The following is a 26,409-nucleotide window of genomic DNA, read 5'->3' as shown; positions in this document are numbered from 1 at the left end:
AAATTTGTTGGTAAGCGGTTTCTCGCTGTACCTGGTGCTTCATCAGACCATATTAAAACATTAAAAAAACAATCATTTAAATATCAAAACTCATAAAATAAGACTCCAATCACAAATATACATCAATTAAGAAAGACCAATAAGATTCAAAGCTTCCTCTGCTTAACAAATCAGGTCTCTAGACTTCAATACAGGTTTTAAAGAGATCCTCTCATTAAGTCCTGGTGATTTGCCAGCTTGCAATTTCATAATCCAATTAAGTTCTCTTTTTTCTGTAAAATTCCTGACATCACCCACACGTATATCATTCTTCCCATTTTCAATTACCATAAAATTAAAGCTGTGTGTGTAACTAGTGACGTTAACATGTTTAGAGAGTGCATTTGTTACATCTCCAATATGTATCTTATAGATGTTTTCCATTATTTTTTCATAAAGCATACAATTTTTTGAATAGTTGTTACATATCAATGGGTCTATTTAATTTTTTGGAAGTGGAATATCCTGTTATTCCAGTTTTTCAAGCTCTTCCTAAAATACATAAAGATTCAACTAAACCTCCTCTTCGCCCTACCGTTTTCAGTAGGGGCTGGCTTATGGAGTCATTTTCGCTGTATGTAGAGAATCACTTAAGACCCATCTTGGAGAATGCTTCTTCTGTTCTAACGGATGCCAAAAAAATTTTATCAGACCTTTCTAGCCATGTGAATAGAGCACCAGTTTCATGTGAATGCTTTATGGTAACCCTAGATGTGCAGTCACATTTTTACAGTGATATCCCATTTTACAGGTGTCAAAACAGTGACATTTTTTTTAACTAGACACAGTGACTATGGTTCAAAGCACATTTATTTGATTTGTTTATTTTTAGAAATAGCATTAGATAACAATGTATTTATGTCTGAAGAAACTTTTTATTTACAGAAAATTGGTGTAGCTATGAGCACATCCTGTGCCAACAGCTACACCAATATGGTTTTAGCTAACTGGGAATATGAATATGTTTTTGAGAATTCTTCTTCTTTTGGCTGCTCCCATTAGGGGTCGCCTCAGCAGATCAACTGTTTCCATTTCTTCCTGTCCTCTGCATCTTGCTCTGTCACACCAACCACCTGCATGTCCTCTCTCATCACATCCATAAACCTTATCTTAGGCCTTCCTCTTTTCCTGTTACCTGTCAGCTTCATCCTTAGCATCTTTTTCCCAATATACTCTGCATCCCTCCTCAGCACATGTCCAAACCAACATAATCTTGCCTTTCGCTTTGTCTCCAAACCTTCCAACTTGGGCTGACCCTCTAATATACTTATTCCTAATCCTGTCCATCCTCGTCACACCCAGTGCAAATCTTAACATCTTCAACTCTGCCACGTCAAGCACTGACTCCTGCCTTTTTGTTAATGCCACTGTCTCCAACCCATATAACATAGCTGGTCTCACTACCCTCTTATAGATCTTCCCTTTCACTCTTACTGGTACTCGTCTGTCACAAATCACTCCTGACACTCTTCTCCATCCACTCCATCCTGCTTGTACTCTCTTCTTCACCTCTCTTCCACACTCACCATTACTCTGAACTGTTGATCCCAAGTACTTAAACTCATCCACCTTCACCACCTCTACTCCCTGCATCCTCACCATTCCTTTATCCTCCCTCTCATTCACACACATATATTCTGTCTTAGTCCTGCTGACCTTCATTCCTCTTCTCTCTAGAGCATATCTCCACCTCTCCAGGGCCTCCTCCACCTGTTCCCTACTCTCACTCCAGATCACAATGTCATCTGCAAACATCACAGTCCACGGGGACTCCTGTCTGATTTCGTCTGTCAACCTGTCCATCAGCATTGCAAATAAGAAAGGGCTCAGAGCTGATCCTTGATTTAATCCCACCTCCACCTTAAACGCATCCGTCACTCCCATCGCAGACCTCACCGCTGTCACACTACCCTCGTACATATCCTGTACAACTCTTACATACTTCTCTGACACTCCCGACTTCCTCATACAATACCACAACTCCTCTCTAGGCACCCTGTCATATGCTTTCTCTAAATCCACAAAGACACAATGCAACTCCTTCTGACCTTCTCTGTACTTCTCCATCAACACTCTCAGAGCAAACAATGCATCTGTAGTGCTCTTTCCTGGCATGAAACCATACTGCTGATCACTAATCATCACCTCACTTCTTAACCTAGCTTCCACTACTCTTTCCCATAACTTCATGGTGTGATTGATCAGTTTACACCCTCTGTAGTTACTACAGCTCTGCACATCACCCTTATTCTTAAAAATTGGTACCAAAACACTTTTTCTCCATTCCTCAGGCATCCTCTCACTTTCCAAGATTTCATTAAACAATCTAGTTAAAAACTCCACTGCCATTTCACCTAAACACCTCCATGCTTCCACAGGTATGTCATCTGGACCAACAGCCTTTCCGTTCTTCATCCTCTTCATAGCTATCCTTACTTCCTCCTTGCTAATCCACTGCACTTCATGATTCACTATCTGCACATCATCCAACCTTCTCTCCCTCTCATTCTCTTCATTCATCAACCCCTCAAAGGACTCTTTCCATCTGCTCAACACACACTCCTCGCTTATGAGTACGTTTCCCTAATTATCCTTTATCACCCTTACTTGCTGCAAATCTTTACTAGCTTGGTCCCTCTGTCTAGCCAATTGGTACAGGTCCTTTTCTCCCTCCTTAGTGTCCAACCTTTTATACAACTTTTCATATGCCTTATCCTTAGCTATCTCTCTCTTTGCCATGCATCTCATCTCCTTATACTCTTGTCTACTTTCTTCATCTTTTTGACAATCCCACTTCTTCTTCTTCGCCAACCTCTTTCTCTGTATACTCTCCTGTACTTCTTCATTCCACCACCAGGTCTCCTTGTCCTCCTTCCTCTTTCCAGACGTCACACCAATCACCTTTCAAGCCTTCTCTCTTACTAGCTCTGCTGTAGTTACCCAGCTATTCGCTAACTCTTCACTGCCACCCAGTACCTGTCTTAACTCTTCCCTGAACATCACCTCACAATTACCCTTTTTCAATTTCCACCATTTGATCCTTGGAGCTGCCCTCACACTCATCCTCCTCTTCTTGATCACCAATGTCATCCTACAAACCACCATCCTATACTGCCTAACTGCACTTTCCCCTGCCACCACTTTACAGTCTCCAATCTCCTTCAGACTGGTCCTTCTACATGATATAATCCACCTGTGCGCATCTTCCTACACTCTTTTATGTCACCCTACGCTCCTCCCTCTTGTTAAAATACGTATTCATCACAGCCATGTCCATCCTTTTCGCAAAATCCACTACCATCTGACCTTCTGCATTCCTTTGCTTAACACCATACCTACCCATCACTTCCTCATCCCCTCTGTTCCCTTCACCAACATGCCCATTGAAATCTGCTCCAATCCCCAGTCTCTCACCCTTGCATACAGTCATCACCACTTCATCCAACTCACTCCAAAATTTTTCTTTCTCATCCATCGCACACCCAACTTGTGGAGCATATGCACTAACAACATTCATCATTACACCATCAATTTCCAGCTTCATAAACATCACTCTGTCCGACACTCTTTTCACCTCCAAAACACTCTTAGCATACTGTTCCTTCAGGATAATGCCTACGCCATTTCTCCTCCCATCCACACCATGATAAAGCAATTTGAAACCACCTCCAATACACCTAGCTTTGCTCCCCTTCCATCTGGTCTCTTGAATACACAATATACCAACCTTCCTTCAGTCCATCATATCAGCTAGCTCTCTCCCTATACCAGTCATACTGCCAACATTCAAAGTTCCGACCCTCACTATCACAGTCCTAGCCTTTACCTGCCTTTGGGCATGCCTTCCCCCTCTTCTCCTCCTTCGGCCAACAGTAGCCCAATTTCTGCCAGCACCCTGTTGGCCAACAGTACTGCTGGCGGTCGTTGTTAACCCGGGCCTCGACCGATCCGGTTTGTATTTCTGTACTGTTGTCTGCATGCATGATTTGGCTCAATTTTATGCTGGATGCCCTTCCTGATGCAACCCTCCCCATTTATCTAGGCTTGGGACTGGCACAAAGAAATGCACTGGCTTGTGCATCCCCAGTGGCTGGGTTAATATGTTTTTGAGAATAATCCTTATAATTCATGTGTGAATTTTTATAAAAGATTTGTTGATGATATTTGTTTGTTGTGGCATGGTACCTATGTATCTTTAGTTTGTTTTATAGATTATTTGCACACTACTACTTCATTTCTGAGATTTACAAGCAACCATTCATACAAATCCATTTATTCTGGATGTGTGTATAGAGTATCTAAGGACTGTGATGTTTCCTTTATTACTGAACTATATAGAAAATCTTGTAAACAGAATACTTTGTTACATAGAGATAGCATGCACCCCTCTTATACTTATAAAAATGTGCTCAGGGGGCAAGCTATGCACATATCAAGACAACAAAACTGAATGTAGATTTCATTGTGACTTATCATGATTAACCAATTACTTTAAACAGGGAGGATATAGACAAAGAGAGATAGATAATACAGTGGAAGATGTTTTAAAGAAAAGATTGAATATAGCTAAGCTGTATTTTTCAGATACATTGATAGAAATAGTACCATATTTAGAACCTGTTCATATGTCCAAAGAGACCACTGCCTTGACTTTATACTACACTAGTGATATTGGACACATATGAGAAATTAGAAGGTCCAATTGGTCCATTTTAAAGAATGATGAGACTAATAAGAAAGTAGTAGGGACACAACCTTACTTTAGATATAGAAATAAGAGATTGCTATAAAAATGGTAATTATAGTGATCATATTTCCCATAGCTGAATGGGACACAACAACGTAGTAGGTGCAACTACTGGATTCCCTATTACGCTGTTGCAGACACAGGTTGTCAAATGTGTCTTTGTTGAACAGTAAAGTGTGAAAAGGAAAAATAGCAAAGTGGCGTTTCAGTGAATTATTTCCCTGTGAAAGAATTTGTTTGGCCGCTTTCGCTAATTTGCCTTTTCCGCATTGTAATGCAATCCTGGAATTGGTATATATAAGTGTGTGTGTGTGTTTGGGGGGGGGGGGGGGCAAAGCCTCCCATGTTAAGTAATGTCTTAGTGTTTTTTTTGGGTTTTTTTCAGAACAGCGATTGTTTTCCATTGGAAAATAATTGCTGTTCTGAAGTATTGACGTTGAAAGCTTTCACTTACATGTGGTTGATTATCTGTTGTTCACTCTTCCAAGCGTGCAATATGATAATATAGATTCCAATTATTGTGAGTATTTTAATACTTCCAATATGTTTCTACATCCTAATTTAAGAAGGTTGTTTAATTTTAAGGTTATGGCAGATTGCTGTACTTCAAATATCATCTAGCTAGCTAGCTGTAATCACTGTTTACGTTTTTATGTTGGAAAAAACAGTAGTATGCATTATAAAGGAATAAGGGAACACATCTATAAGATATGTATTGGAGATGTAACAAATGCACTCTCTAAACATGTTAATGCCACTGGTGACGCACACAGTTTTAATTTTATGGTAACTGAAAATGTCAGGAATGATATATGTATGGGTGACTTCAGGAATTTTACGGAAAAAGAGAACTTGATTGGAATTTAAAATTGCAAGCTAACAAATCACCAGGGCTTAATGAGAGGATCTCTTTAAAACATGTATTGAACTCTAGGGACCTGATTTGTTATGCAGAGGAAGCTTTGAATCTTATTGGTCTTTCTTAATTGATATGTATTTGTGATTGGAGTCTTATTTTATGAGTTTTGATATTTAAATGATTGGTTTTTAATATTTTAATATGGTCTGATGAAGCACTGGGTACAGTAAGAAATTGCTTACCAATGAATTTTTGTTTTATTAAAGTTATGTTGCTGCCACTGCTGTGTTTCTGCATTTTGCCTTTCATTTATTTCTACATATTTACTGATTTTGGCTAACAGTTCATCCATTGTGGAGGTTCCTTAATTTTTACTTAACTTGAAATTGTATGACTTGAAACACAGCAACATTATCATTGTCTCCTTTTGTGGAAGAAGTCACAGATGAAAAAAATAGTGAGGCAGAGGTTGGAGCGAGTCTGCATGCATCCTGCCTTGTTTCTTAATTCCTGTTCTTTCTTACAGAATAGGTTGGGGAGCCCATTTGGATTCAGGAATTGCTGACCTCACAGATGTCACTGTGGATGTCTGCTCAGTTAGAAAATGGGATTCCCACCTCTGGGATCTGGAATAACATGTTGATTTGATTAAGTGGGGTGGTCTCACAAGGGATGCAGAATTTCTTGAATAGGGTATGGATGCATTTATCACACAACGTATCCCAGTGTTTGAGAAGGAAAATATTTGAAAGGGAGATTTTCTAAACATTTTTGTCATTATTGCTGCTGACAGGTCACATAGAACTGCAGGTGCTGAAGCCCCTGATGTTAAGGATCTCAGACCTGCATTGGAAGGCTTAGGCAAGAGGAATGAAGATAGATGAAGGGCCAGGCAATAGGATCGTCAAGTCTTAGGGTTCATTTACGGGGTACCAGTCATGCTGGAAAAAAAGCCGTAGCAAGGCTTGCACTGGTTGATCTATTATTTGACAATTAGGGAGGCCCGGTAACTGCTAGATGGCAATGGTTGGTTGCACTCCAACCAGTGCTTTCACAAGCTAAAGGCAATGATAAGACCCTGCAGTGGGAGCAGAAGCATGTAGACACATGGCTCAATGCAATGCTAGATAAAGCAGGTTTGCAGGTTAAGGCTGTAACTGATGGCAAGAGGCATTGGGGTAGATTATGCTGAACTTTCAATGCAGGACAGTGCATTTGGTTCATGTTTAGGCTTGCAGATATGTGCTCCCACTGTGAAGGTCCTCATGGCAGAGTGAGCTGATGATATAGGGAAGGCAATGGTGCAACTGTTTAAGATAATAGCATTCCAGGAGACTAGGAGGTGCAGTGTAGAAAGGGAGGAGCTTTAGACTTGGAGCTAGGGTAACCTTGTCCTTTGATAGGGAGCGATCAGCCAGACTGTCCATTCCCCCATTTGAGTAGAGGATTTGTCTTTGCTCTTCAGGCAGTTCTCAGACAAAGTGGAGGCCTGGGATCTCCTCAAGGATCTTTCAGTGGATTTTGCAATTGATTTGTAGGCATGTTGTATTTAAGTCATTAGGTTAAAGAAAAGACATAGCCCAAGAGTTTTGGGACAAAGAAATTAATTTGGGGGTGTCTTGGGACAGCTTGAAGCTTCTTCTTTTGATTCCATTAGAATTTCTCCATTGAGCTTAGTCCTATAAATATGGCTAGGTCAATTTTACCTTGTTCATCATCTCTCATTTCGAGGGGGCAACTTAGACAATGAGTTCATTGAAAAGCATGATGTTTAGGCTCAGTATGTTTCATTGGATCAGTTAGTGCAGATGATTCACTTTTACCATCCCATAGATGTCAAAGCTTGGCTTTGAATTAGCATTTTATTTGCTCCATATTCAGGAGCAGGACTGGCCTTTACTTGGTATGCCTCTGAAGGGCAAATCTTATTTTGACAAGGCCATGCCTGTGGGCTGTAAACACTTTTTCACAGTTCTGAACTGACTTTGGCTAAGGCATGCACTTTGTTTGAGAGGGGTGCATTACTTATTTGATTTCCTGCTAGTGATCAAAGGGAAAGAGGCAGCAGAGAGAGGTGTGCTGCTGTTTGTCCAATTGTGTGATGTGTTTGGTGTACCCCTAATGGAGGGGAAGCAAGAGGGGCTAACAAAGCTTTTAATATTTTAGGGGTTGGAATTGGATGTGGACTTAAGCTTGTTTCACCTTCAGGGATGAAACTAGACAACTTGAAGTTCAAGACTGCCAGCATTTTAAGCAAAGAGAAAGTTAGGGTTACGGAGGTGATGGAGATAATGGGCCTATTGAATTCCACATTAGGGTTACGGAGGTGATGGAGATAATGGGCCTATTGAATTCCGCATTAGGGTTACGGAGGTGATGGAGATAATGGGCCTATTGAATTCCACATTAGGGTTACGGAGGTGATGGAGATAATGGGGCTACTGAATTCCGCATTAGGGTTATGGAGGTGATGTAGATAATGGGCCTATTGAATTCTGCATGCTGCACTGTTGGCCTTCAACAAGTTGGTGACAAATTTATTGTATAAATTCTGCATAGACATCATTAGGTGTGGTAATTAAAATTGGTTAAAGTGGACATGGCTGTTTAGGTGGACTTGCTTCACTAATTTAATGAAGTATCTTCTTGGCAAGGTGACTGAGAGCTGTAGGATGAGATGTAGCTTTACATGGATACAGCTGGGGGTCTGAACATGGCGATGCATTTCATGGACAAATAGTTTGCTGAAAGGTATCTGGTTGATTGGCTGATGGTTGAAAGAAGGCTAATACCTTTTTGGAGGCCATGCCTTCTTGGCAGTTACTATGGCATGACATAATGAAATAAGTAGTAAGAGTGTTGTTTTTCACTCTGATAACTTGGCTGTAGTTCTTATTTGTGTAAAGAGTTAAGGGAATACCATGATAGCGTGCAGTACTTTTAGGAGATTTGTATTGCATTGCTTAAGAATTAAGCTGTCATTTTCAGCTAAGCATATCCCAGTACATTTCATTTTTTTGCTTACAAGTGTTTCCACTTTCAGTTCCACATGTTTTTGAAGGTGGTCACAGACACATAGGTGAGCTCAACGGTAGTACCAAAGCAAGTTTGGTTGGTTGGTTAGATGCCGCCTAGTGGCTGGTTTAGAATTCCAGGGGAATCTTACAGTGCAGCTTTGTTTGCATTAAAGAACTTTGAATAGAGGGTCCCTGGGGTTGAACAGAAATAGTATGTGCAATGCCTGGATAGGTATTTAATTTTCAGGTGGGGCTTGCTGGAGTTGGTATGGTAAATCTGGTGGCACTAAGTGCTGCAGCCAGGTACTCAGACATGAGGGATTTTACCAAATGTTAATATATAGTCAGAATGCTGAAAGGTCTGGAGAGAGTTTGGGATTTGGTGGTAGATTGTCAGCTTCCTTTGGGAAGCATATATTGTGGTTTTTGCTGAATGGGTTTTATGTGGCAACAAGTATCCTGATATGGGTTATGGTCGTCACTGTCTGGTTTTATGCATGTAAGGGCTTTATGGATGTGTGAATTTTCAGGTGACCTTAGATGGAGGGATATATGTATTATTGACTGAGGGTTCGGATTTGGTTAAAGACATCTAAAGTTGGCCAATGTAGAAGAGGCCTGTGAAAGATGTTCTCTACAGATGCAGAGGTACTACTATTGTGGAGACTAGCATTGAGGAGCCTGGCTGCAGGTGAATTAAAATATTTTGTTTTTAAGGCACAGGATGGTAGGACAGTGTCAGCAGGGCTTTTATGCATATGATTAGGAAAACCTTGTGTAGTCTGGGCACTAAAGGAGAAAGGTATTCTATCAATTCATTATGATAGGTAGGTATCATATGTAGCAGCTCAAGGTAAATTACTTCAGGTTATTAAGACAGCTAAAGAAAGGTATCAAATTTTTGCCTCTAGCTTTTTCCATATATTAGAAAAGGAGTTGGTGGTTTAATTCAGAGTACTTGTTTACAGAATTAATTGTCTTAACCTTATTTTTTTCTCTTACAGGTAGGAACAATGTTGTCTTGTTGGGCCCTTTATTTATCTTCTAGTTAGTGAGCTGAGCAACAGTGAGTACTGGAAGTTTTTGGATTTTGGCCTTAATCCTGCTCTTTGGATTGTACATTGGCAAGGACCAGAGTTTGAGATGGAATCAGATATTGATTATTCTGGATAAGATAAGGGCAATCTGTACCATTTCATGGTTTTCAGAATGCATCTGGTGGGGGGTAATGACTTGGCTATTATACCCAGCTGTAGACTTCTGTCCTGGATCATTAGAGATTTGATGTTGATTAAGAATAAGTGTCTGTGTATTGTTTGAATTTAGTCTGCCATCATTGCAAGAGTACTGTGGAAGTTTGCTATCGGTCTGAAGGCAGTTGAGCCAGCAAGGAGATTTGCTAACCACAGGGTGGCTAGAGTATGTAATGCATTAGGTTTCTAATTGCTTGAGCACCAGGGATTTTGTAGCTAGTGACTCACTAGGGATTACGAGTGATGTTGATACCTTAATGACTTTGGTTTAGATCTCTTTAATGTTCACATATTCTTGTTTTGCAAGATTTGATATCTTAAGTATGAGGTGTTGAACTCTGAAGTTAGTTACATTATATTAGTAAGAAGGCTTATTGTGTGTTGCTGTCCGAGTGGGCAGAAGAAAGGGGTTTCTCATTTGATTAAGAAGGGAGATCCTTCTTTTCCCTTCCTTCCATCCATTTTGTTTGTTCTGAATGAGCAGTGGCTTACACTGCTCTTGGGGGCAGCTTGATGGTTGCCTAGTGAGCAGTGGTATGACACTGCAATCGGCTAGGTTTGAAGTGATACATTTTGCCTTGCTGCCTGTTTTTTGGTGGTTTAGAATGTATTACAAGATGTGAGCTGTTCATAGGCTAAGTATGTGAAGTGAATGTACTTCAATGCTACCCGTATACATTCAGTCTAACATTTATTTTCCATGTTATTACCTTTTTGCAATAAATTGTGGCCGCACACCCTTTGTTGGTGTCTACTTTTGGATTGGGCACTGGGTTTAGGGACAAAACATCTTCCACAATTTTCTTATAGCTTTCATTAGTAAAAAAAAAAAACTATTGTATCAGTGGATTTACCAGGCCATAATGATCATCGTTTTCCTTCTCAGATAAAGCCTTATGTCACCAGTTGAAACATTCTTGTGCATTCCTTCTGTTTTAGTCAGCAGTTATTCTAAAACAGCTTAAAATAATATCTCATATATGTGAATATATTAATTATTCAAAGGAGTTGTAAGTGTGAAGTCACAGTGACAACATTGTTTCCTTTCATTCTGTATCAAGTTTTTTTTTTTGAGGCAATATTTATATTTATATCAAAATCATTATTGATGTCCATGTCACACATGCCATTCTTCAAAAAATTTTCTTTAACAACAGAAAATAGCTTAATCAAAGTTTCTAACAAACATCTAATCTTATTTATCATACCAGATTCAATACCAAGAGATACTGGAGTAAAAGGAAAAACTTCAGCTCGTGTAACCTATATAAAGTAGAGGTATCCAAATTTAAATTTAGAACATTTAGTTTCATTCCTTTGGGAGAATGATGGGGCTGTTTGATGATTTATCAGCCTTTTCCCTCTTCACCTACCCTATTTGTGGGACATTTTCTGAAACAGTGACTTAATAAAAGATTTGTGTTGTTCGTTATTCTTCTTGACTTCAATGTGAACAGCTTGCCAACTTCCGTTGACTTCCATGTACTTCTTCTTCATGAGTGTGAGCTTCCCTGCCTTCAATTATGTTAATCTCCTAACATTATTCAAGTCTCTTACCAGAGCAGTTAATGGCAAATTTAGATTTCCAAATAGGTCTGATATCTTCCTTAATGGTGCCAGCTGATGCATCCTGTCAGTATTACTCTCTGATGATCCCCCATTTTAGATCGCATATTATAGACATTTCAAGGGCACATAAGTGCAGATCAGTGTACACTGATTTATGGATGTTCTGTATTACAGATGGATTTCTTTCAAAACCTTGAGGTATTCTAGTCTATTTTTCTACACATTGCATGGTGTATACCTAGAGTGTATCTATGTTTTCATTTCACTGTCCCAGCAATTTGCAAGATTTTGTTTACCATCTATGCTGTTTCCATGTCATGGCCACTTGTTATACTTTCCTTTACTGCATTTCAATTGTGCTGGACTCTTGGCATTGCTGTCTACTAAACAATCCACAATACTGGCATAAATCATTTGTAATTATGAAAATATTATTGTACTATTCATAGTTTTCTACTTGCAGTCAAATATATATATATATGTGTGCACTACATTTCTTGGAAAGACATAATGGCTTTGTTTTCATTAGAAAAGATGTCAATTAAAATGTTGGCTACAATTCAACAGGCAAATAAGTCATGATGGAAGCTGAAGATTAGGATAAGTGGCATCAGAAGTCTTTTCATATTCAGTCTGGATCCCGACTGCACTAATCTGTCTGTAAGTATAATTTTTGCACAACGTCACATTTATCAAGAGTAATAGAGATAGGAGTAAGGAAAGAGAGCAACTCCATTAGTAGATGCCATCTAAATGGATGCATTGTATAGGCAGATGAATACATGCATAATATCAATTCTGATGTTTTAAGATTCCTTTATGAAATGAAGAAGATGAGGCCCTTATGAGTTTATGTTATTTGTAATGTTGCCATGTTGAAGAGTAAGCCACACACACAGATTAAGGTGGAAACACCTATGTCTAATCTGTCTTTTCTCTATGCTGAGTTAATTGTTACGGTAATAAGCTGGGAATGCCTGTATCAGTTCCTTCTGTTCCATGAGCTGAATCAAATGTCATGTAAAAACATTCCCTGCAGCATGAATGGATAAACCTCTGACAGCAACCAGTTTACTATCGTTTTTCCGATTGCACTTCATGCAATTTGCATTAGTGCAAAACTACTGTTTTATTAGAATTGGAAAAACGAATGCCAAGATGTACAAATTTACAACAGCAAATGCAATACTGCATTCACTGTTGTGAATTTCTACATTTGATTTAGATCGCACTATAGGCACTATAGTGGGAATTGGGAAATGTAACCTTTCCCTCACTATAGTGCTATCCCGAAGTTTGTATATCTAAGTAGCAGGGAGTCTGGGAGGTGCAGCAAACACATTCTTTACTGTGCAATGCACAGTAATGCTGTTCCCGGAAGTGTGGTGAATGTTCAAATTATGTCAAATTCGAACATTCACCACTTCTGAGTTCGAGATTTTTGTCATTAGGTGTAGTAAATTTAATTTTTACGTTTTGTAGAAATGATAATTCGCCTACAGTGGACTCGACAAAATGATAGTGAACCTTGCAACCAGCCTTAGAAGATGGGAATGAGCACCTGGCACTACGTTGTCCATTCAGGTGGGACAGCAACAGCTCTCTCTGCTCACTATTGAAATTCCTTTGATGCTAGATGTTGCAGCAGTCAGTACTGCTGAGTGCATGACTGGCAGGATGCCAGACAGCATATGCTGTACCAAGGGACTGAGTATGTGTAGAACTGTCTATGCCAAAGGGCCTGAAAAAACAAGCATATGTGCTCAACAGAGCTGCCCCAGTGAAAATGGGGGTGGGGTGCTAGGACAAGCAATAACCCTGATGTCTGCATTCAGGATGGTCTCCATGAACTGACTCTTGATGGAAGAAAAGGATTATTGTAAGGGTACAATTCCAATTAGGTTTCATTTTATTTTCTCTTACATGAATGAGCTTCCATTCTTTATCATATCTCAAGAGACTAACCTCTGGTTCCACAGCTATCTTTCTGATCACCAACAGGCTGTGAAGTGGCAAAATTATCTATCTCTTCTTGTACACATACCTGTCAGTATCCCACAAAGCTCAATACTTGGACCACTCCTCTTCTATATCTTCCCAAACAAATTACACACTGCTACCAGCCTTGCCACTATCATCCAAAACAAAGATGTCTGCACTGTCATCTGTGCTGCACTCTCCCTGCCACAGCTTCAAGAAATTGCCCAAAAATCCTTTTCCTCCATTGAATCTTACCTATACAACCATACTTCTCAACCATTTAGAGCAAGAAATCTGGACAAAGCCATAAATAAAATTGGACAAAGGCCCAAAAATAGGGACACTTTTTAAATACTGCTCTTATAAATTTAGAAAGTTGATAGAATAACAGATTTTACATTAGCATGAATTTTCTGAAGGGTATGAAGTCTGAAACTCAAATGTCTGTCATTATTTTCTAACTTAAATCTTTAATGATTTGCCACTAATTTGCCAGAAAAACACAATTTTATGAAAAAATGGACCAAAAGTATGAAGCAAAAATCTGGACATGCTGCAAAATTCTGTATAGGTCAGAGGTATGTATACAACCATCAGCTCATTCTAAACCTTAACAAACCAAATTAATGCTTTTCCTTAACAACCATAATAAATCCAACAACCTCACTCAGCACTTTAAGACTGTCTCATCTAACAACATATTAATTGAGTCAATCTCAGAAACCAAGCTATTAGGTGTCACCATTGATATCAGTTTGAGATTTGACAAATATGCATCACCTGTCATTAAAAAAGCCCACATAAATCAAGATTCCCTCTATAGAATTAAGCCTTACCTTACCAGCTCCTTCAGACAAGCTATTGCCAGGACCCACCTATTATCTACACTACTGCATGCCTCCCTATATTCACAAACCTTATACAATCAGACCTAAACAAGTTAGAAACATGTTAGCACAAAACTGCCTCACACAACCCATCACTGTGTTGCTCTCTGACAGCTAAAATGGCTAGAGGTAATTAATCTCTTATCCTTCAACCAACTTATACTAACCTATTCTGTCATATATCAACCTGATAACTGTCCAGATTTCCAAACACTAGTACAATCTCACACTAATAAAAGGACCCTAAGATCCTCCAACAAACTCTTGTTAAAAGTTTCTAAATCCAATAACAGCTTTCGGAGCTGCCTTTATTCACTTCACATCTTTAAAGCATGGAATTCCATCCCACAGAATATTCTTAACACCATCAACCCTACTTTGTTCAAAAATTTGCTTAAAACTCATCCAGTTGACAATTGGTTATGCTCCTGCTCTTTCCTATGCTGAGCTTCTAATTTTTCTTCTACATTCCTCCAACACATTTTTTTAAATTCTGCTTTACTTCTACCCTTGCCAAATTTTCTAGTCAACCCTAGGTCAGCTATTAATCTCTCCAAACACATAACCGCAACAATAATTTTCTCAAGATTTCTACTCATCCATCTTCTCTCACGGTATTTATTTTTTCCTGTCTGCTCATCTCAAAACTCATCAGAATCTTTCTGATAAACTGTAATATTTATTTATTTATTTATTTATTTTAGATTTGTTGACTGGGTATTTCCGACTGAGCTGAGAGGCCCATTTTCAGCAGAAACCTGGGGAGGAAAGCTCCACAGTAGAATACAGTTTTTTTTAAAGAGAGAAAATTAGCACAGTAAGCATTAATAAATATACAGTTTATACATACAAATTGAGTACAATTTTACACAATAATTTGATATGGAGGTTGAGAGAAGAGTAGATATAATACCAAAATACAACAATACATTAAAGCTAATCAGCAATGAAATAAAAATAATCTAAATAATCTGTTATCATTTAGGCAAATAATAGATTCAGGAAAGGAGGAAAAAAATCTTCTCCAAATATGATTGGTGCTGTCCATGACTCTGATAAAACGTGTATCCACATTTTGAATGTAATCGTACGTCTTGCATTTCTCAATGCTGTTTTAGAAATATTCAAATGGTGATCTGATTTCTGCAAACTAATTTTTGTATACCCCAGTATATCTGTGTTAATTCTGTGTAAAACTAGTATTTGTCTTAGTTTGATCCAACAACTAATGTAATGTTTGTACCCTGTCTCAAATTGTTTATCGTAATGTTGAACCTTTCTTAATGTTATACTCTTTTTAAATATTATACTTTTTTTATATGAGGAGCTTTTCTTCCCAGACCTTCTATGAAAATGGACTACTACCCCAGTTGGACATCCCTGCTAAACAAATGCCAAATAAAAATAAAATAAAAATAACATTTACAATTGGCTCCCAGCCTTTACCATAAAACCTAAAGATTTGTGCCCATGGTTTCATAGGTAGTCATAATACTTGGAATCTGATTCAAGTAGAAATTCATGATATATTTTCTTACTTATTTTTGCCAACTTGAAACCCACATTAAGGTCCTCAAATGCATGTTTCAGTTATCATATTTCACAAATTGAAATAAGAGAATGTTTTCAAATAATTTTATTTGAAGATACTTGCATATGTGAACAATAATGTAAAGAAGAATGCAGGGTGAACGTCACACTTAAATAAATTTGTAAGCACTGTTCTTCCAGATTTATATTTGGTGGTTTAGACAATAGCAATGATTACACAGTACACAAATATACATGGAGGCAAACATCTACACACCCCCACCTGAGCGCACACACACACACTCACACACACACACACACACACACACACACACACACACACACACACACACACACACACACACACACACACACACACACACACACACACACACACACACACACACAGAAATGCACAAACATGCACGCACATGTGTGTGGTGCGCGCACACACACACACACACACACACACACACACACACACACACACACACACACAGTCCACACTTGCTAAAGGTTGCTCATAAGTGTTATCATTTTTTCTTTGTTGTAAATTTATTCTGTTTTCTCTGAGGGTTAAATCTACAAGACACTTGACAGTAGTAATGCAGAACATATGTTGCATGTTGCTACATATAATGATACTAATGCTTTGGCCAGTTGCACAGGATTTTAGATACATTTCTTTAATCTGAGAACAATTGGCATTGAAGGGAAGAATTGTTTTTTCATATTGATCTTAAAATTAAGCAGCCTAATTACTTTATAAAGAATGGTTTTGTATGTTTACTTACTAGAACATAGTTACCTTCATGTAATATGTCTATGTCTATATTTATGGGCTGTTCAAAGCATTTTCAGTAATTTGCTACTTCATTAAAAATTAATGAATATTCATTTCTTTTAAAAATAGATATACCAAATTCTTATTTTTACACTCCTTGCAAAATTATGTGGCACAAGCATTTATGTCCTTATGTATTATCTACATGTTAAATTACTCTCTATAAAGAATCTGTAGAAGAATGCAAGGAGTGACATAATTCGGTGCACTAGATAACATTTGATTATTAGTTTGCACACTCAGCTCTTTATTTTCTCGCACAATTCCCGATATGGTATTTGTTATTCTGTGGAATTGTTTAACATAGGGCTGATGTTGTCATTCCCAGTCTGCAAATGAATGTCAGCAGCATGTTACAGCATTTGAATGTCTGCTTAAAATACAAAAAAACAAACTATTTCACTGGTTAACAGTTTTTTTAAGCATGGTGGATAGAGATATAAAACAAAGGGAAATACTTCAATGCCATAATATTTACTACAAAACTGATATATTGTAGAAGTGGGGGAATAAACAGACTCTCTTAGTCATGTGACTTTCTCTACATCCTTGTATGAAATCATTAGTGGATACTTTGGAATGAATGATTATTATATCTCCTAAAATTAATAATACAGACATTAATGATCTTGCATACACAATGCAGACGACACCATATTAACATCCACTCCCTCGGTATATGAAAAGCATTAACAGGAGACATGAATCATTACAAAAAGGAAAACTGTTAATGGTACACTTATTGTGGCTATTTGCATACAAGGAAAGGAACATTAATACTTATGAATTAGATGCAAAATAGTAGTTGAAAACCTGCAGCTTCTGCCGGCCATTAGCCTTGTCATTATGTCTGAAAAGAGTACATGAGCATTCATTCCCTTTGGTATTTTTAAAATGTTGCAGTTGTCCGTAGCAAACATTTGTGATGTCCCCTGTTGTTTTCATTTCTGCTACCCTAACATGACTCTATTTAAAGTGCTATCACATTTGGTCTAACAATATTACTTCTATCCATTCCCATAAAGCTTGTGTGCACTCTGATTATAGAAAGCATTTGTCATTTTAGAGGTTACTAGGTCCTTATTAATACATGTTATCTCTGTAATGTTTTAGGTATTAAATATATAATCCATAGATTATTTATTCAAATATTTAATAACCAATGCATGATGTTATGGTAGTTAATAATCACTGCCAAGTACTGCAGAGATAAATCGAAGGAATCCATAAAAATGCAAAGGTACATTAAAGAGTGGTACAGAAGAATAAAACATAATGAAAATGCTATACAAACAGCATTGAAATCCCAACTTGTTGACTAATCTTAATGTAATGTTATCAATATGTGTACATTTTATTACTTAGGCACTGCTAAGCATATGTGTAAAAGCAGAATAGATAGAATACTCTGTTGAATATTGTATCCTTCCCTCATCTGCACCGCAACATACATGGAGTATTACCAAATGACCACAGACTGGTAAAATATCAAACATTTCAAGTAATAAGGGAAACAAATGGGGGTAGATTACTCAGAAATTATAAAGGAAATCATTACAAATACTTTATTACTGATAAATCTGTGTTGGTTATTACCAACATGGGTAACCAGTGCTCCACATCAGAGGTCAATTCCTCGTTGGACAGATCTGACCACAAGCTAATCACCCTAGACATCCACATCCTCCCCCCACCCCCCATTAGGGAAACCACCATAAAAAAATTTCTCCAAAGCCAACTTCATGCTTCTTAAGACAGAATTGGCAAACTTCACGACACCCATGCTGATGGACAATAGAGGTATGACTGCCGAATACTACACAAATGCACTTTATAAGCACTTACACAAGTGCATGGACCGTGCAATCCATAACAGAAACAAGATGCTATCCTCCAAAAAAAGGAAGCCAATCTGGTGGTCCCCTGCTATAAACAAACTCTACAACAGAAGAAAGAAACTGTTGCAAAAAATAGGAAAATCCCATGATTGGAGGAACTCCCTGGTCAGCCTCAGTAAGAAGCTGAGATCCCTCATAAAATCCTCCAAAGCTAGTTACGAAATCAAAATCGCCACTGACTCTAGACAACCACAAAGCATTCTATAGCTATGTCAAGAATCTCAATGGCAACACTCAGATCTGCTCTGAGTTACAGCACAATGGCACTAAATATACAGAACCAACTGATATTGCCAACATCCTGGCAGATAGGTTCAGTGCTAACTTTACCCTCCTCTCATCCCCTAAAGGGCCCATCTCTATACCAGAAGAATGCAAAGTTCCTGTAATCATGGCTGCACAGGAAAAACCACACTCTCCAAAGCCAAGAACACAGCATCCATGGGACCTGACAATATCCCAGGCTGCGTTCTACATGAACTACAGAATGAACTGGCACCCCACCTAAGTACCATGTTCAATCATAGCCTCACCTCAGGCTATGTGCCCAGTGAATGGTGCACAGTGATGGTTATCCCACTCCACAAAAGGGGAGCCACCACGGACCCCGGAAACTACTGCCCCATTAGCCTGACGAGCCTGGTCTGCAAGGCTATGGAAAGTATCATCATGGAACTTATAAACAATAACATTGGTAATCTCCAAACTCAGGACCCCACCTAGTTTGGGTTTGCAAAAGGCAGATCATGTCTTCTAAACCTGATAGACTTCTTTGAAGTGGTCACCAAAGCCATAGATGAGGGTAAGGTGGTTCACATAGCCTATCTAGTTCTCGCCAAGGCTTTCAACACCATCCTCCACTCTGGAATTATAGATAAACTCACTAAACTAGGTATAAATCCCTATGTCACAAGATGGGTTGCCAACTGGCTCACTGACAGAACCCACACTGTGAAAGTATCAGACTCCAAATCCAACTTCAGACCAGTGACAAGTGGAGTACCACAGGATTCAGTCCTGGGTCCTCTCATGTTTGGTATCAACTTCTCTGAAGTACAGGCTAACACATAAGGTATTTGGCTAACGAAGTTTGCAGATAACTGCAAACTAGGAGCCATAATCAAAACTCCAATAGAAGTGGACATCATACAAAAGGGCCTCTCTGAGACAGATGCCTGGTGTCAAGGCCATGGCCTCAAGCTCTATACCAAAAAGTGCATTGTCATCCCTTTTAGTAAAAACTCTGTACCCATGAACTACCACATAGGCGGTAGTCTAATTAACACTGAAAGTGTGATAAGAGACCTTGGGACACAGGAGGACAGTAGTCTTTCCTTTGATAATCACACCACCACAGTAGTTAGGAAATCCTTCTACATGGCACACCTCATCACAAAGCGTTTCTCATCCAGGAAAAAAGAGGTCATTGTTCCCCTCTACTCGTCACTCATTAGACCCATTATAGAGTACAACACCCCTTTTGGTATGTACCTCACAATACATCTACAACAACTGGAAAGGCCACAGAAATACCTCACAAAGAAGATTACTGGCCTCAAACAGATGCCCTATGCAGACCGTCTAAAAAAACTGCAGCTTTACTCCGTCGCATATCGTCTTCTCAGAAGCAATCTCTGCCTAACACAGAAAGCTATGTCAAACCCAGAGCTTTTGGACATGCTCCACTTAAAGAAATCCCAATACCTCCAAGCTACATGCTCTAGGGACCTAAACCTTGTCACCAAAATAAACAGGACATGCTAGAGGGATAGATTCCTGTCCCAGAGACTTCCCATACTCTGGAACAAACTACCTATCTGTATCAAACAAAGCTCCTCATTAGCACTCTTCAAGAAAAATCTTGATGACTGGATGGGAGATAGGAAATTCACCCCAGGGATCACTTCTGTGGCTCTGCTTGACAGTGGCACAGAAAATAATTTTCTTAGGTGGCAAAAGCCAGGGTACCTTTTGGCTAGGTTTATATAGGCCCTAGGGCTAATAGCCTAGTACCTACCCATTAACCTATGAACCTATATTAAGTTCTGGGCTGGTGTAGTAAGTGCTACTGAGTAATGTTAAAGTGATACCACAGATTGGTTTAAATCCATGTTGAGAGGTGCCAGTGTGTTGTTTTTCAATCCAACAGGGGCTGTAGGCTAAATGCTTAATGGCAGATTATTTGACAGATATAGTAAGCTTAAGTATTAGGTGTTTCCACAATAATTTTAAGAGAAATATTTGCTCTTAGGATGCATTTTCCTTATATTTTTTCAGGAATGTGATATTTCTGCACCTCTTTGTGTTTTTTTAATTAACTAGTTTTGTGCTGGATACACATCCAGACTCATTTTCTCTCTTTTCTGATGAATCAGCACACTGTTTATTAATTTCACTCAGTTGAATTTGCTTTTTTGCAGTCTTATCAGGGAAACTCCAACTGTGACTACAAACATCATAACCAGGTGAGTGACATTAAAAAATGCTCAGATAGTGCTGTTTTGTATAAAGTCATCTGTGATTTGTGGTTAGTTTTATAAAGATCTACATCATCTGCAATTAGTTTTTCAGCTGAGCTAAAAGTACAACTCTAACTTTTTAGCTGCACTCAATTGAAATACTTCCATATTGTTTTAAGGGGTCTATTTCATACTACTGAAATACCACATCATCGAATCTTAAAACATCAAGATGAAAAGAACAAAACCTGATAACATCAAAGGCCAACATTATCGGAACTTGAAACATAAAACCAGTGCACGGAACTCATTAAGGATGATAGTGCTGCAGTCAGAGCACCTTCACCATTTAAAAACATCATCTAACAAAAACTATATACCTGTTTAATAAGTTTTGCAGAGCTGCAAGTCCAACTGCACCCCCCGTGTGTATGGGGGGAAATCCCCCACATCCCCTCTAAATTATATGTACAAAACTCTGAAATCACACTACAGTTGGGTAAGGATACATTTTGAAATCCCCACTGTACTGCAATCTCCATTGCAAATGTTGAAAAGCAATAGTTTTTTTGTTTAATAATGTTATTAAATGCAGAAGTTGCTCTTACAACTGTAGCATGATCTCCAATCCATAGGTCTCTCTACTACCTGACATGCGCATTACCTGGTTCAGTGTGGTAAGTTTCGATAATATCGGCCTTTGATGTTATCAGGTTTTGTTCTTATTTCAATGTTTTAAGATTCGATAATGTGGTATTTTGCTGGTCTGAAGTAGACACATTTTAACGGTCTATCACAGGTGCACACATACTAGTAGCTTATGACAGACTTCCTTCCTGCCACTTGCATGAAAAAACAAGTGCCCAAACTTCCACTAGCCTGATCTCCCATTTTTACACATCCATCCTGCTCCCAACCCTTTCAAATTATACCGCTTTACCAGAAACCAACCTCTAACCCTAAAACTCCCACTCAGTTTTCAACCTGACTCTGCTTCCTTGATGTAAATTTTTACCCCAACTCTAAATTCCCTGATTCCTCCCTAAACCTAAACCCCATAATTGCTTCCTAACCCTAAAACTCTCCTACTGCTCCCTAAACCTAAAACTGCCTTTTGACTCACTAAACCTAGAACTCCCTTCCCAATCCCTAAACCAAAAACTCCCTTCCTGTTTCCTAATCCTAATCTCTCTCACCTCCGAGGCCTAAAATCTTAGTTTTGCCCCCTACCCATCTCTGCTTGCCTGAACTGATATTCGAGCTTGAGTGCAAACAGCAGCTTAAATGAGTAATGAATTATTTGGGTACCTCGCTTCAATATAGTGGCTTTCCAGCACTTGGGACTTCAATGCCTTTAGTTCTTCCTAGTTTAGCTCACTGTTTACTATTATGGTTTTGTGGAAAAAGAAAGTAATTTTCATGTTATTGAACAGACCAGCGATGACAGTTCCTGGCAGCATTTTGACTGGAATGACCACTTCACTGTCCCTCCACAAAAAAAAAGGTTGTTTGCAAGAACCTTTTTGTAATTAAGTTCCTTTTCCTCTATAGAAAAAAAACTCTAACGCCAAAATATACTGAGAAATGTTGCACTTTGTTGTACAAGTGTTTTATGTGCAATTTTCACCAGCAATGCACCGTTAACAGTAAAAGCTGTGAAAGAGGACTGTCTTGCTCAATACTGAATGCAAATTTTGTCCAACAGAAATAAATGCATGCACATAGCTTCATATAAAAATTAAACAAAATTATACTCAACTACAAGGTGTTATTCACTTACTCAGTTAATAAAATCACATTAACTGACTACATGTATTGAATAAAGAAGTGTAAAGCAGACCATGTACATAGAAGACAGTGCATGTTGTTCATACCACGGACTAATTCTAGGAGACAAACAGCTATCTGGAATATGAGCATCCTTAGTAGCACAGAAAATTATAGACTACAAAATACCCAATTAATTGAGTCTAATAATAAGAAAGAATAAAACATTTTTACTAGAGGGCTGTACAATACACTGATTAAAACTGAAAAACTGTTGAAAAAGAATTTTTCTAAGCAAGTGCAAATTCAAACTTAACCATTTTCTTTTTTATTTAAACGTATATATATATATATATATATATATATATATATATATATATATATATATATATAATATATAATATCTTCAACATGTGATAAGCATTTGTACATACAGATTACTTCTTTAATACATCGAAAAAGTAGAAAAAAAAAGAATATTGATAACATAAGAGCTATGTATATAAAGTACTAAGTGCCTTTTAAAGATATTAATTATTACAAAAGCAATATTACATACCGCTATAAGCCATAACTAATAACTGAAATTTCTTGATACCATTTATTTTCTTTGTTATTTTAACTTATATTTATTTGTGAATATTTGCATTTGTTAGAATATATGATCAAGGAGAGTACTCCAAAAGTGTGCATAACAGGAATATTTGCTTTGCTTATTAACTTTTAACTTATAGGTCATTATATATTTAATCGCCACTTGTTTAAAACCATCCCATGACATTTTTATCTGTCAAGACAGTTATGTGAGATGTATAGTTTCATCAGTGAAAAAAGGATAATTAAAGTATGTATTTCGGTTTCTTTAGTCCAGGGGGAAGAATATGTAAAATTATAAATTCCCAGGACACATTGGTCGTTTTGTATCCCATTTTTTCTAGCCTGAGTTTTAAGGAACACCACAATTTATATGAACAAATACAGCTAGACAAGTTATGAAGAATATAATCTCTTTAGACTTCACAGTGTACGCAGTTTGGAGAAGATATGGAAGAGTATTTGTTAAGTTTATAAGAAGTTAAAGATTTATTATTTATTATCACAAATTGGGTATATATAAGTTTTTTAAGGGAATAGTTTTAAAGATAATTGTGAGGTGAAGTTCTGGGAAGAGTTAAGACAGGCACTGGGTGGCAGTGAAGAGTTACTGAATAGCTGGGTAACTACGGCAGACCTAGTAAAAGATATGGCTAGAAAGGTTCTTGGTGTGACATCTGGAAAGAGGAAGGAGGACAAGGAGACCTGGTGGTGGAATGAAGAAGTACAGGAGAGTATACAGATAAAGAGGCTGGCGAAGAAGAAGTGGGATTATCAGAGAGATGAAGAAAGCAGACAAAAGTATAAGGAGATGAGGTGCATGGCAAAGTGAGAGGTGGCAAAGGCTAAGGATAAGGCATATGAAGAGTTGTATGAAAGTTTGGACACTAAGGAGGTAGAAAAGGACCTGTACCAATTGGCTAGACAGAGGGACCAAGCTAGTAAAGATGTACAGCAGGTAAGGGTGATAAAGGATAATGAGGGAAATGTACTCACAAGTGAGGAGAGTGTGTTGACCAGATGGAAAGAGTACTTTGAGGAACTGATCAATGAAGAGAATGAAAGGAAAAGAAGGTTGGATGATGTGCGGATAGTGAATCATGAAGTGCAGTAGATTAGCAAGGAGGAAGTAAGGATAGCTATGAAGAGGATGAAGAATGGAAAGGCTGTTGGTCTAGATGACATACCTGTGGAAGCATGGAGTTGTTTAGGTGAAATTGCAGTGGAGTTTTTAACTAGATTGTTTAATGAAATCTTGGAAAGTGAGAGAATGCCTGAGGAATGGAGAAAACGTGTTTTGGTACCGATTTATAAGAATAAGGGTGATGTGCAGAGCTGTAGTAACTACAGAGGGATTAAATTGATCAGTCACAGCATGAAGTTATGGGAAAGAGTAGTGGAAGCTAGGTTAAGAAGGGACGTGATGATTAGTGATCAGCAGTATGGTTTCATGCCAGGAAAGAGCACTACAGATGTGATGTTTGCTCTTAGAGTGTTGATGGAGAAGTACAGAGAAGGTCAGAAGGAGTTGCATTGTGTCTTTGTGGACTTAGAGAAAGCATATGACAGGGTGCCTAGAGAGGAGTTGTGGTATTGTATGAGGAAGTCAGGAGTGTCAGAGAAGTATGTAAGAGTGGTACAGGATATGTACGAGGATAGTGTGACAGTGGTGAGGTCAGCGGTGGGAGTGACAGATGTGTTTAAGGTGGAGGTGGGATTACATCAAGGATCAGCTCTAAGCTCTTTCTTATTTGCAATGGTGATGGACAGGTTGACAGACGAGATCAGACAGGAGTCCCCGTGGACTATGATGTTTGCAGATGACATTGTGATCTGTAGTGAGTGTAGGGAACAGGTGGAGAAGACCCTGGAGAGGTGGAGATATGTTCTAGAGAGAAGAGGAATGAAGGCCAACAGGACTAAGACAGAATATATGTGTGTGAATGAGAGTGAGGATAAAGGAATGGTGAGGATGCAGGGAGTAGAGCTGGCGAAGGTGGATGAGTTTAAGTACTTGGGATCAACAGTTCAGAGTAATGGTGAGTGTGGAAGAGAGGTGAAGAAGAGAGTACAGGCAGGATGGAGTGGGTGGAGAAGAGTGTCAGGACTGATTTGTGACAGACGAGTACCAGTAAGAGTGAAAGGGAAGGTCTACAAGAGTGAAACCAGCTATGTTATATGGGTTGGAGACAGTGGCACTGACAAAAAGGCAGGAATCAGAGATTGACATGGCAGAGATGAAGATGTTAAGATTTGTAATGGGTGTGACGAGGATGGACAGGATTAGAAATAAGTATATTAGAGGGTTAGCCCAGGTTGGAAGGTTTAGAGACAAAGCCAGAGAGGCAAGATTACGTTGGTTTGGACATGTGCTGAGGAGGGATGCTGAGTATATTGGGAAAAAGATGCTAAGGATGAAGCTGCTAGGTAACAGGAAAAGAGGAAGGCCTAAGATAAGGTTTATGGATGTGGTGAGAGAGGACATGCAGGTGGTTGGTGTGACACAGCATGATGCAGAGGACAGGAAGAAAGGGAAACAGTTGATCCGCTGTGGTGACCCCTAATAGGAGCAGCTGAAAGAAGAAGATGAAGAGTTTTAAAGATAATTGAATTGACTGAGTTTTTTTGTTTACTTTGAATTGCAGGTTTTAATTTGGTCCAGTAGTTTGAGTATAACGTATTATCCTGATATTTTATAGCTACAATTAATTTATACATATTTCTTAGCATTTTCTTTAGTGTGAGCATATTCCACAACACCTTGCATTGTCATTAATCCTTAGATCCTTTAAGAGGGTTATGGTCATTTCCTTTATTGGCCTAAATATAACTAAATAGCTTTCAGGAAGGTTTAGGGCATTTCTCTAATCATTTATTGAAAGGTTTTATAATTATAAATATCTAGTGTCATCATTTCTTTAATTAAAGTGTAGTTGTTTAAGTTTAATATTGAATTATTTAATTTG

The sequence above is a fragment of the Protopterus annectens genome, chromosome 7.part0 (assembly GCF_019279795.1).
Source record: "Protopterus annectens isolate FY-2018-M chromosome 7.part0, PAN1.0, whole genome shotgun sequence".
NCBI lineage: Eukaryota > Metazoa > Chordata > Ceratodontiformes > Protopteridae > Protopterus > Protopterus annectens.
The sequence above is the reverse complement of the archived record's forward strand: the minus strand, read 5'-3'. Positions refer to the sequence as shown.